Genomic DNA, 13,328 nt, shown 5'->3' on the forward strand with positions numbered 1-13,328 from the left:
AATGTACTGTTGGTTTGAACTGCTGCCTCAAAGAATACCTAATCACAAAACTGTTTTGGTATCCTCTCCTCAAACTTCATTAGACATGGAGCACTACCCACCATTGACGTTTTTTTTTTAAAGTCAATAAACTACTAAACTATACTTTTGAAATATTTACAAACCATCTGGCTCATATTTAATTTTAATTAGACAGAATCTGTGAAAATAATTCCTGCTTCTTGTAATTAAGTTCACTAGAAGAACAACAATGACAAAGCAGCAGTTCTTGTTAACGATACACTGATGCCTTCTTCACACCTAACCATTACCTTACAAATAGCTTCAGTTATTGAGAGACACTGCATGGCATTTTCAAAAGCACTCAGCCTAGGCCTAAATCTGCTTCCATTGGAGTCAATGGTTTATTTTTTACCGTTGACTTCAGTGGAAGTGGATGCAGGCCAACACTGAGCGCTTTGAAAATCCCTCCTTTTGGGTAAACTGCAATATCCTACACCAGAGATGGGAACCAGAGGGTATGACCCACCAGAGGAGGGCAAGGTGAGGTTTATCTGCTGACCTTCCCTTGGATTTCCACCAGAAAAAGAACTGAGTCAATAGAGGGCCTCAGGGTTTGGCCCAATAGGAGCATGTGGTGACATAAATGTAACTGACACAGGTCAATCTTTGCCAGTAAATTATTAACTAAGGGCTAAATTCTATCATCACTGAGAAAGAAAATCTCCCATTGCTTTACCGAGGACCATAGAATTTGATCCTAGATACACTCATAAGTGCTTTAGAGAGAAGAAATTATACTAATGAAAGTGCCCTCTCTCACACACATATACCTCATAGAGATCAGCATATTTTAAGAGATCAATGACTACATTGCTCCCCCATCCAAGGTTTCTTGACTGCCTATTGTCAAAGTGGTTACCAGTACTGAGGTCCTATTAGACTCCTCTAAGCTCCTGGTCACACACATGGGCAGAAACATCTCCTTTCACCTTCAGCTGACGGAAGAAGTGCACCAATTCTTCTCAGAGGCAGACCTTTGCCAGAGTCATCCATGTTTGTCTTACTTCAGGGGCTAGAAGGTTGCTATACCTGAGGCCAGTTGCTAGGCTACTCAGAAACATTATTTAGTACAAAGTACAGCTGCCAGCCCTTAAGGAAAAGCAGTGTGATAATAGCATTCAAACACAGGTGTAATATTGTCTGCCAGTTAACTGACAGGTGGGATTCAAGGTGATCCCTTGTTGGTTTAGACTCCACTTATATCAGACCAGCTTTTCCACCTATACCCTAATAACTACACAGGGAAGAGCGGAAGCAGAGCAGATTATCCCACATCTGCCTGCTGCGGGATACTTATAGCATCCTCAGAAGCTTCTGGTTCCGGCCACTGTCAAGGACAGGGTACTGGGCTAGTTAGACCTTGGGTCGTATCCAGTCTGGCAATCCTGTGTTCCTAAGGAGTGCTTTAGCTCTCTGTCTCAAGGCTGAAGCTCATGGGAGCTGAGGAAGGGTACTCAGTCCCACTGAACAGATGATACCTGAGCCCAGTCCTAGCTGCTTTAGAGCAAGACATAAGATGGTTTCATTTTTTCAGACCTTCCACCAACCAACAGACTTCATTATCTCCTGAAAGTCTACTGTCTGCTCTCTGACTCCATCAATCTTCCCAGAGGAGCTGAGACAGCGATTGCATGAGAAGCGAAGTATATGTTTTAGGAAGATATTTGGTACCATTAATAATGGGCCATATTGTGCAATCAATTTCTAAACAGACCTCCCTATTGAGATCAATGGGGAGTTGTGCTTTAACATGCTCATTGGATATGGCCTAAGATATACATTAACCACTTAGCTTCTTCATGATATTTAGCTTTTTTGGGTGGGATTTTACCTTGCCTGCTTTAATAAAAGTAAAAGATAAGAGATTATTCTCTGCTTCTCCTGTAAAGTTGGCTAGAACACAGGGAAGGATCAATGACTATAGCAGAAACGTAGGTGTTCAATGGGCCATTTTAGTGAAACAATGTTAACTTACTATCACAAATAGCTTCAGGTAGAAAGCGATAAATGATGTTATTTTAAGAAAAAATAAAAGAATGTGTAGGGTTTTTTTTTTTTTTTTGGTATCAGGCTACAAAGAGGGATTGGAGTGTCCCTGTGGAAAAAAAAAGCCCCCACACTATGTGCTATGGACAGTACAATCATACTTTGCAAGTGATATAAACAAGATTCTCCTAAACTCAACACATGCAGACCTGTTTCAAACATGCTAAATTGTTCAAGGGTTTAAACTCTGTTATATCTGTTAAAGTGTGACCGTTTCTGACAACCATGACGATATTGTTTTAATTACTATTGTTAATTGCTTGTAGTTCTTAGAAACCCCGACAGAGATCAGAGTCCCATTGTGCCAGACCAGTATTTCTCAAACGGGGGTCCTGACCCAAAAGGGGGTCTCAAGGCTATCGTATGGGGGATATGAGATCACAAAAAATATTGCCGGGGTAGGGGGAGTACAGCAGCAGATGCCGCTCCCTGGCCGCCCAGCTCTGTAGGCAGTGCTGCTGCGAGCAGCAGCGCAGAAGAAAGGGTGGCAATACCATGAGCATGTGCCTATAAGTATTTACAGTCATTTGCTATCTGTTTGGTTTTTTTTGGGGGGGGGGGCGGTGGGGGTCATCACAGCCAGAAATATTTTCAAAGGGGGACCCAGCAAAAAAAGTCTGAGAACACCTGTGCTAGACACTATACCAACACGTAATGGCAGATTGTCCCTGCCTCCAAGAGCTTTCGGTCTACACAGGGAAGACTGAAGAAGGATAGGAGAAAGGAAATAATGTCCTCCTCCTTTTGTAAATGAGGAATTGAGGAACTAAAGTCTCATAGTAAAGTCTGTGATAGAGTTAGGAACTGAAGGCAGATCTCCTGACCCCCGGCTCAGTGCTTTAACTACAAGACCATCTTTCCTTGCTGTATAATTGAATATTATAAGAACATAGCAGCTAAAAATGGGAAAGATCTAATGTCCTCGATGACTGAGGGAACCTCACTACCTCCTGTCTTTTGGCAACAGATAACATTCCTTGTGATTTCTAAAAGCAAGAAAGCTGATGAAGGGCACAGGGCTTACTCAGCTCAGATGACTCTTGAAGCAAGATTTATGCCGGATTTTTTCCCATCTTTAAGTGCATTAAAATAAATAATACCTGTTATTTTAAAAAAAAACCAGCTGTAAAATGATCGCTCTGACATAAAAAGGATTTGCCTTAATTGTGAAATAATCCTATGGCTTTAGAACCATACAGTAACTTTTCCGTCCCCAGGGCAACATTTTACTGCTATTATTAGTCTCTAAACCAGACACATAACTGGCAAATCTACAGCAAAATTGAACGTCAAGTCGCAACTTCTGTTGCTCTTAAGGATTTGCTGCTAACGTTTTTCTGTTCTGCTGGGGCTAATCCTGCATCCAGTGATGAAATGGGGGAAGGGATAGCTCAGTGGTTTGAGCATTAGCTTGCAAAACCTGGGATTGTGAGTTCAATCCTTGAGGGGGTCATTTAGGGATCTGGGGCCAAAACTGGGAATTGGTCCTGCAGGGGGTTGGACTAGGTGACATCCTGAGGTCCCTTCCAGCACTGATGTTCTATGAAATAGGAATCATTCTATTGACTTCAGTGGATATTGGAATTAGTTTTTGGAGTTGAGGTATCCCTGTGAGGAGAAGTCAGACATTCCATAGATAAATCATTTTGTTTGGGAGCAGAAAATCACTTCTCTGGATCACATGATGTTAAAGGAACCCTGAGGGATAAAATAAAGGCAGTTAGAGACCAGTGATTTCATAAGTACCTCTTACATGTTAATAGCTTACAATATGAACCATACTTAGTACAAGAAGGAAACACAGAAAGAGCAAACATCCTAAGAATGTGTGGAAACTTTCATTTTCATTGATCCTTGTGACTTAGAGAGGTAGTGCCCAAATAAAAGTATAACTCAGAAATTATATATATTTCCTCAAATACTAAAATACAGTCATCATTGAAGAACATTCTCAGCTCAGCAGTAGGAAAGCCAAGAACCCAAAGCTATGTGGAGAAGGAGAAGCAATAAATGAAAGCCTACTTATTGAGTTGCCCCTTGATAACAAGGAGCTTTGGGATGACTTTATCCAATAACTTCCTTGTGATGGGGTAGTCTGCCTCCTTAAGGGTAGTGCTAGCTACTGGTCAGCCCACCCTGTCATGTGGCTTGGCCCTTTAAAATTTTGGAAGGTCCAGTGTATATAAACATACAAGGACCTAAGAGATACTGATAGAGAGGAAGCTGTCCTGGGAATAAGTAATGCTTAGGAGGAAATCCTGTCACTGTGTCTTTAAGGGCCTGGGACCAGGAGCCTTGCAGAGAGGGCAGGGCAAGGCTCCCTCTCACTCAACCAATTGGGGATGAGGTAGGGGAAGGGGATTGGCATAAATTCTGTCTCTTCCCTCAGAGCAGGGTAGCTACTAGCAGAAGAAGATTGGGCTGTTGAGTGTCTGGGTCTGAGGACTAACTTGGGAAAAGGGGCCAGCTGAGGCACAAGCTGGCTAAATTACAGCCCATCTCCAAGGAGGAGAGCTGGGGACGCCTGTTTTGAGCTTGCTGAGCCGGGCTCTTAGGTGGACCCAGAGTTGGGTGAGCTGGGGCAACTAACCAATGTGAGTTATGCTGGTAGAAAGACTTAATAAGTCAGACCCCATTAAGAGGTGCATGACTTGAACCGATTTAGTTGGGGTACTTGACTGACAGAACTGCAGGAGGCCCTGAGTATAATCCCCATGAGGGGGCCACTGAGTGTTGTGCTGGAGGGCAGCGCCTCATGACACCCCTCTTCTGCTAAACATACCCATGCTCTTTCAGAGTCTAGGGCTGGCTGCAGTTATGAAATGCAGCTTGGATGGAAACTTGCCAATGTGGCACATGGGTCAAGTGAAAACAAGAGCAGAGCTTCCTTCAAAATGCCGAGTGTCATTGCGCAGACCTGGCCTGGTGCTGCTGGCCTGCTCTGATGCTTAGTAGTGAACCTGTTTAGCATGCCCTAAGCTTGATTGTGACCTTCTGTTTTGATTTCTTAGCCAAGATGAGATCAAGTAAAACAAAGCATCAATGATCTATCACAATCAGTGACCTTCTTAACCCACAGGCTATAGAACCTGTTGATTTATGGCATGATGCTGGGGTCATGATTTTTCTCTGTAGATATCTTTTTGCCCTCCCTGAAATGATTTTTTTTAAATTTCTTTTTGAGGAGACACCTTGCATTTTCTTGAAGTAGTGACCCTGATGGAATTCCATACTTCCAGTTACCTGGCCCCTTCTCTAATGTGCTATTTTCTAATGCTGCCATAACAAGTTACAACGAACTTCACCTGGAATGGTCCTTTAGAATAAGTGCTAACTGCTTGTGCTAAACTATCTATTCAATCTCGTATTTAATTGTGATACTCTGAGTTCCTTTCACAGATCTGACAAAGAGCTCTGTGTAGCTCAAAAGCTTGTTTCTCTCACCAAAAGAAGTTGGTCCAATAAAAGATGTTACCTCACCCACCTTGTCTCTCCGATATCTTAGGACCAACACTGCATACAACAAAGATGACATGCTTATTGATTTCATTTTCATTCTCAAGCTTATGCCTTAATCCCCTTAGAAGATGGCTTGCAGAAACACTTGGGTATAAGAACCTGATCAGAAAACATGGTGCATTGTCTTGTTGAAAGCATCTTTTCATTTTCCACATGAGAAAAAGTGGGCTGTCTGTGCAAAGCATTGTGTAAGTGGCTCCTAGTTAAATCCTTTAACGAGTACTTAATCATTCAAATGGTCAGGTTCAAGGCGGAAGAATTGGAAGATTATTGGTAAACAAACTATGTTCATCTAGTGCCTTTCTTCCCAAAGCAATTTACAAAGTGATACAAAGCAGGCATCTCCTCATTCATCACTGAAACACAACCTGCTCTGGTGTGAAGCATGACAACTAGTTTCAATGATATACAGCAGTTTAGGACAAGGAGCAGAGAATATATTTACTCTATTGAAACTGCAGTGGTTGTTTAGAGAGACAATATAATAAAACAAGATGAAATTTGGCCGGAACAGTAGTGTTTACACCTCTCTCACAAAAATCCAAAGGCCTTTTTTTACGCCTCATCCAAAAGATAGCACTTCCAGCAGTGCAGTGACCCATCTCAACATGCGAGCCATGCCTCCTGCTGAAAAACACACATTGCCTTTAGATGCTCTTTTGAGACTTCAGAAAGGCATACTGACTCTTTAAAGGCAGGTCTGGCCCAATGGGCCTTTTCCTTGGATCTCAGCCTCTTTGTGGGCATTCTGGGAGTTGTAGTTCCCAGAAGGAGCATGTGACAGAGCAAAGCTTGCTGGGAAGCAGGATAAAAGACAGGTCCTGTTCATCAGTAGGAAGAGAGGCTAGGGAGGGAGCAGGAGGTGGGGTAGAGGTTTCTCATTCTGAGAGCTGGGGGAAGAGAGAACCTGGTGAACAGCTACAGAGAGCTAGGCAAGCTGGGGAGTGGTGATGCATTAATAGAGGTGAATCTGAAGATTTAGATAGCCACAAGTTGGTGTGAGATCAGTGGTGTGACCTTGAAGCCTGATGTCTGCACTTGCTCACTTTAGGGGCTTCAAGTTAAGGCTTCCAGAGGTAGAGAGGAAGTTGCACCCCATGCATTAGGGGAATGACTGTGTCCCAGGAAGGCCATGGATCTGTGTTATACTTGGACTTTGTTACCCAGGAAGAAGGTGGCTTTTGTTCTGGTTAAAAGGCCACATCACCCAACCAGCCAGAGGGAAACCTGCTGCTATAAAGGTAAGAGTCCGCTACAGATCCATTCTGTTCAAGTAGGAGTTCAGTGTGACTCACTTAATTGGGTAAAATCTGACAGGGTAGCAACTGTAATATAGTATAGCAAGATGGGGAGAAAACTATTGACATGAAGCTTTTGTCCCAGTTGTCTCAATCTATCCAGTGACAAGCAGATTGGATTAAAATCTGCATTGTCCCCAGAAGTGTTGTTTTCCCTGTAGGTTGCTTCCCCTAGAAAGGGAAGCTACACACTTGATTTTTATAACCCTACGTCTCCTGTTTACTAAAATCATGATGCTTTTAACATGAAACCCCACTCTTCAAATGTTGCTTACTGCTACCTTTCCTTCTACTGTTCACTTACAAACTTTTTTTTTAATCTGTTCCCCTCTATTTCTGGCATTGAGCCTTCAGCTAACCTTCTGGATGATTTTGATTTGACTTAATTTTGTTTTGTTCTTTCTGTGTGTTTTGGTGTGGCTTTTTTTTTTTTTTTTTTTAAATTGTGGCATTGAAACTTTAACCTAGGGTTTGGATTCCTTACCAGAAAATCATGGGTTTAGTTGACTGGCATGTATATCTGCAGAGGGAAAGTAATTCTAGTGACCCAAACCTTTGTGTAGTAAAATAACACACATCCTGCATTAGATTATGACTCCCTGAGCTGGCTCTTTGGGTGTTTTATAGGCTTAAGTAAAAGCAAAAATCTGCAGTTTCTGTAAGTCAATCATGTTTTTTTAAAACCTATGATGAAAGAATCTGATTATGTTACAACTTTAGGGTGGTTATTGCTAACATCGAATAAAACCTTACTCAGAACAGTACCTTACTCTCTCAGAATAAAAAAGTTGGCCTCTAGGTCACGACACTGAGTTTCTGTAGCATTAGCCCAGACTGCTATGTGCCTAAATTATTGGCTTTGTGAGCTATTAGCTGAATATTAACTCTACATAACCTCTTGACATCTGTAGTGTCTCATCTAGTGGGTTATCCTAATAAAGACCATGACTGATTGTTTCTCTGATGCATCCATTGGAGAACTCTGTAGCTGCTGCCGTTCACATCAGAGCGTTTCCAGATCAATTTCAGGAGGTAGTACTCCCTGGGTCTACACCATCATGGAGAACTCACCCTTTTAGAAGAGAGCTCAGGTGTGGTCCATGTTGATATCCTAGTGGTAGCCAGAGGCCCCAATCCAGATTCATACTCTTGGCTTGCTATACAAGATCAGGTGAAGGCATATGGGCACAAATGAGCCTCTTTTCTGCAAACATATGCCTTGGATGCTGAAGGTTTTAGTGAGATCTGGAGGGAAGAACTAAATACTGTGTGTTGGTCGTTGACAAAGACCGGACAGGATAACTGAAATGACAGAATGTGATTTTTCATGTTATGCTGATGTCTGCATTTACCATAGCTGTAAAATGACCAGGACTCATCAATACTTTTATGAACAATTTTGCTGCTTTTGTTTACCTGCTCATAGCAGTTAGCTTGCAGAGACGTGTTCATCGTCAGTTGTGAGTCATTTCTGTTTAGCATATGACTAATAAAGTCTGTCTTGTCTAATCTCTCTGACAGAAAACGCTTTTTTTTTTTTTTTCTTAGATGTACTGGCTGCCTACAGGTTGATTTCTGCTGCTCTTTCATCAAATGGTCGAAAACAGGCAGTAAAATTATTTTGGTTTCTTGTGGCACGGTAGTCAGATGGTATTATAATTAAGGAGTGGAATGATGATTACGTGCTGTCTTATCTAATTCTGGATTCAGATCCTGCTGAATTCAGGGGAAGTCAAGATCTACCTTTGGCTCTGTCTCTTCTGAGGCTTACTGGAGTTCCATCTCTGTTTAACCCAAAACACAGTCTCAAGTGTAATGCTCCCTATGGAAGTTCAGCCTACCTGGCAGCAACAATGAATTTCGAAGGCTGCAAAACTAGATGCCAATTTATGCTGCTTGAGCACATAAAACAATAGAGGCATTCAGATTAGGATTGTGGAGAAAACCTGTGGAATGTGACCCTTTAAACTAGACCTCATCATAACCCTCAAATCAGTTCAGCAACTCATGACTGCATTTAGGATTTGGCAAGATCTGCTACGCTGCAGATGATTGGGGGTCCCCTAATTGCTATCCATTGGAAAAATGTCTTTTTAATCACCAAGTATTCAAGGTTAATCCAGAGCGATTCCCCTCAGAACGCAGGAAAATTGTTGTGCTTGCCCGTGCATGAAAGAGTTCACGACTGTTTTCTGTGTCGCTCATTCTAAACATCCTGTTTTTGTGTTTTCTTTCTGTAGCCCTAAATTCTTTTTTTAATGCAGCTAGCATGCAAAACACAACTTTATCACATGTTACATTGATGTGTTGTCAGTTCCCATTTCCTGACTATTAATCCCTCTTCTCATGTGTGAAATCTTACATTTCAATCAGTAGATCTTTCCTTTGAACACCTAATTCCTCTAAGACCAAGGTTCCCAATCTGTGGTTGCTGCTGGTCACATGGTGTTGCTTCTCCCAGGGTCCAGCAGGCCTGCCAGACCCACACTTCCTGTATATCCAGAGGATATAATAATCTACCTGCCTCAGGGAGTCAGCAGAAGGGACATAACGTTCCCCACCAGGCTCAACACCTGCCAACAGGATGGGGTGCTTCAGTTTAAGACAACTTCTGTACCAGGTTGGCTAAGTCCCATATAGCAGAGCTCCTCTACAAAAATGTCTTAGTCTTCATCCCTATAAACCTTCTTATCAGGAACAGAGTAGGCATAGAGCAAAAATCTATGGGGTCTAAGAAACATTAAAAGTATCCAACCCAACCATAGTATTAAACGTGTTTTCCACCATCTCCTCTAGCAGAAGGATAGGAAATGGGAAGTATGGCTGAAAATGATTCGTCACCTACCTGAAACTGATGCTCCTGAATTTGAGACACGTCAGCTGAGCAATAAAACTCCAGCAAATGTCAAAAGCAGTTACGCTCCCTGATATGTCACGCTTCAGAATAACCTTACTGCTAATGACAATCTACTGTTGATGGAGAGCTGCTCATTGGTCTCGAATAGTAAGGTCTTCTTGACTCATCTGTTAGCCTGGAAAGTTGTTTGTGTGTGGTCCAGTGTTACTATATTGCTCTATCATGTGAAAAAGGCAACCTGCTCACTTTATTTTTTTTCAAACACTGCCTATACTTCATTCTAGTACTATCCCTATCAAAAACAACACTTAATATGGTAAGGTGATTTCCTCCTCCTGTTTAAATTCACTCCATACTCCCCTTTGGGACTATAAAATTTCCCATACTTGGTCTCGGCACAGGTGAGATTAAAGCTGACAAAATCTTCCTCTTCTACACCATGCGCTGAGCCCCCTGCATATCACTCTACACATGGCATAGCCAAACTAAGAGCTGTCCCTGAAGATACCCTTGTGACTAGGATGATCTCCTTACTTTCAGATTAACAGTAAGGCCCATGAAGAAGTCCATGTACCTGAGGTCTGCCTCTTTGCAGCTGGAATATCCCCACGCTCAAGACAGTGCAAGCAGTGTCTATTTGTAGGGGCTTCCAGCACAGGGACCCCAAAGGATTTTATTGTTCAGCACACTCCTTTAAAGAATTTCTACTGCTAGGAGGGGTTGGATTGAAATAGGAAAGGAAAATCACTTTCTCCTTAGTTGTGAAGAACTTTTAGAGTGTATTTGTAAATGCTGGTCACTCACAGTTGGACTGACCACCTGCCACTGCAGTGAAGGAATTCTTGTATTGGCTAGCAAAATGGGTTTTCCTCCATAGACAAGCAGCACATGGGATGCGATGGCTGACTGACAACTAGAAAGAACGGGGAGGACACAAATATACTGTCATACTTCCTCTCGCAGTAAGCAACTGCATTATGCCTAGCCTAAAGGCACAGCTTGTTTCACTTTGATTAGCTCCCAAATTGCTATCTTTCATACGGTGCTAATAACTATGAGCTGTGAATAAACTGACTTGCTAACCATACTGAAACCAAGGGCTGAAGCAAACGCTGATCCGTTGTCAGATTCTAATTCAGGGATCTCAAACTCATGACCACGAGGGCCACATGAGGACTAGTACATTGGCCCAAGGGCCACCCCACTCCACCCCCTCCATGAGGCCCCACCCTGCCCCCGTTCCAACCCCTTCCCTGAAATCCCCACCCTAACTCCGCCCCCTCCCTGCCCCAAGGGGTGCAGGGTGCGTCAGGGGGCTCAGGGCAGGGGGTTGGGGTGCAGGAGGGGTGTGGGGTGCAACAGGGTGTTCGGCTGCAGGATGGGTTCGGGGGCAGGTCTGGCCCAGTACACACTGGGGACAGGGCAGGGCAGCCTCCCTGCCCCCATGCCACTCCAGGAAGCAGCCGGGACCTGGTGGGGGGGAGGGGGGGCACAGTGGTCTGTGTGTTGCCCTGGCTGCTCCTCTGGGTACCTCCCCTGAAGCAGGAACTGTGGCCAATGGGAGCTTTGGGGGAGGTACCTGGAGGAGCGGCCAGTACAACACACAGACCACTGTGCCCCCCCACCAGGTCCCGGCCGCTTCCTGGAGTGGTGTGGGGGTAGGGAGCCTGCCCTGCCTCCTGTGCACGCCAGGCCGGAGCTGCTCTAGGTAAATGCTGGGGGGGGTGCAGCGTGGAGCTGGCGGGCTGCGTGTTTGAGACCCCTGTTCTAATTGGCTGTTGGAGAGAAGCTGTCATTCACAGCTCAAACCTCTTTCATGTATGTGTGTTGGGGGGAGGGATAGCTCAGTGGTTTGAACATTTGCCTGCTAAACCCAGGGTTGTGAGTTCAATCCTTGAGGGGGCCATTGGGGATTGGTCCTGCTTGGAGCAGGGGGTTGGACTAGATGACCTCCTGAGGTCCCTTCCAACCCTGATATTCTATGATTCTGTGCTTCTTCCAGTTTGTGATGGATGAATTACATCAGCCAAGAGAAGTTTGAATACATTGTATTTTGCATGGGAGGATCTATATATTCAACAATCCTTACTGTCTGAAAGGCACCGGACCTGATGTGTCTGTGAACTTCAAAGTCTTTCATAAGACTTAATAAAATGACATTTAAAAGGGAGCTGAGGTTTTGGAAACTTTTTTTTTTCCCTTTCTACCCATAAAAGGGAGCTCAGCACATCGAGGGATAAAATTTGAGAACTGCTGCTTGACAGTTCAACATAAACAATCCCAGTGATGAAAGCACAATATGGGGATAATTATCTGTTCAAATAAATCTGCTTGATGCTAATGAGCATTTGAACAATCCATTAAGCAGTCAGATTTTCCTGGGCAATCTTCTTTGGTAAGCAAAAATGACACATCTGAAACATTTATTAAGTATACAGTTTCCTCTCTGTGTCTCCTCTGCCTTTGATACGGATCCCTTTCCTAATACAGTACCTTCTTTCTGTATCTCCACTAGCAAGAATTTAGTCCCATATGACAGTGCACCTCTCTCAGTTTAGTGACAGTCAATAGATGAAGGATGGATGGGCCAGTTCGGATAAAATAAGAACTGACCCAAATCTTCACTGCCGCAGCAACGTGGGCAACCAGACCCAAGACCAGTTTCCAGTCTGAGCTTCAGAGTCACTTTTTGGAGACAGCTGTGGACGTAGCAGCCTTCCATAATTGCATAGTGGGCTATGCAGGAATTGCACAAAATTTCCCTAGCTCACCTCTGCTGCACTCCAGCTCCCTCTCAACCTCTGCTATGTGGGCACCTAGAAGACCGAGGTCTTTACTATGCATGTCCCAAAGTTGACTTTGCATTGGAGCAAGAGGTTCTCTGTCAGCCACAGTTTTGCCCCTTTAGAAATTTTTGTGGTCCCAAAATTTGAAAAATTCTGCTCAGCTCCATAGTTGCCTAGAAAACGTGTGGGAGGGGAACATGCATGAAAATGTCATCCAAATATTTGCCTTGGAAAAATTCATCAACATTAAAAATTGAAAAAATGTTTACCAGCTCAAATGTATATAAAATTCTGGTTATTGCATGTACTGAGGCTTGTCATCCTGGTCACTTACAATAACTCAGATATTACTCTTTAGCGGTGTTTATGTAATGTGTATCTGGATGGCCTCACATATTTGCCAAAGTGTCCTACCAAAATAGCCAGACGTGCCACAAGCCTTTACTTGTCAGAACATTCATACCAAAAGCTCATTTTTGTTATGTCTTGTTGCTGTTCTAAGGTTTCAGCCGTCCAGTGAGGGAGTGAGAAACACAATAGCATAGGACTAAAAGGACCAATCACAAGTTTGCTATAAAACCAATAAGATCGATTATTATCCAAATGCCTTCATAAGGATTTATGAATAATGAACCTGTTCAGTGATGCTGGAATGTTTTTAACAGTGGGGGTGCTGAAAGCTAGCCCCCTTACCCCTATCCACCCCCCTCTTCCCAGAGCTGGGGCAGGCAGCTGAGACCCTGGGGATGCGGGGCCAGC

The 13,328-nt window shown here is 43.5% G+C and overlaps 1 long non-coding RNA gene across 2 annotated transcripts in view; it reads left to right on the top strand.

Moving 5' to 3' along the window:
• The first annotated feature begins 6,412 nt into the window (after positions 1-6,412).
• Positions 6,413-13,328, top strand: part of LOC122463054 — a 113,215-nt gene continuing 106,299 nt past the window's right edge. For both annotated transcript variants that reach the window (XR_006286033.1, XR_006286032.1), the window contains exon 1: positions 6,413-6,869. This is a non-coding gene — a long non-coding RNA (uncharacterized LOC122463054). The remainder of the gene's footprint in view (positions 6,870-13,328) is intronic.

The sequence above is a fragment of the Chelonia mydas genome, chromosome 15 (assembly GCF_015237465.2).
Source record: "Chelonia mydas isolate rCheMyd1 chromosome 15, rCheMyd1.pri.v2, whole genome shotgun sequence".
NCBI lineage: Eukaryota > Metazoa > Chordata > Testudines > Cheloniidae > Chelonia > Chelonia mydas.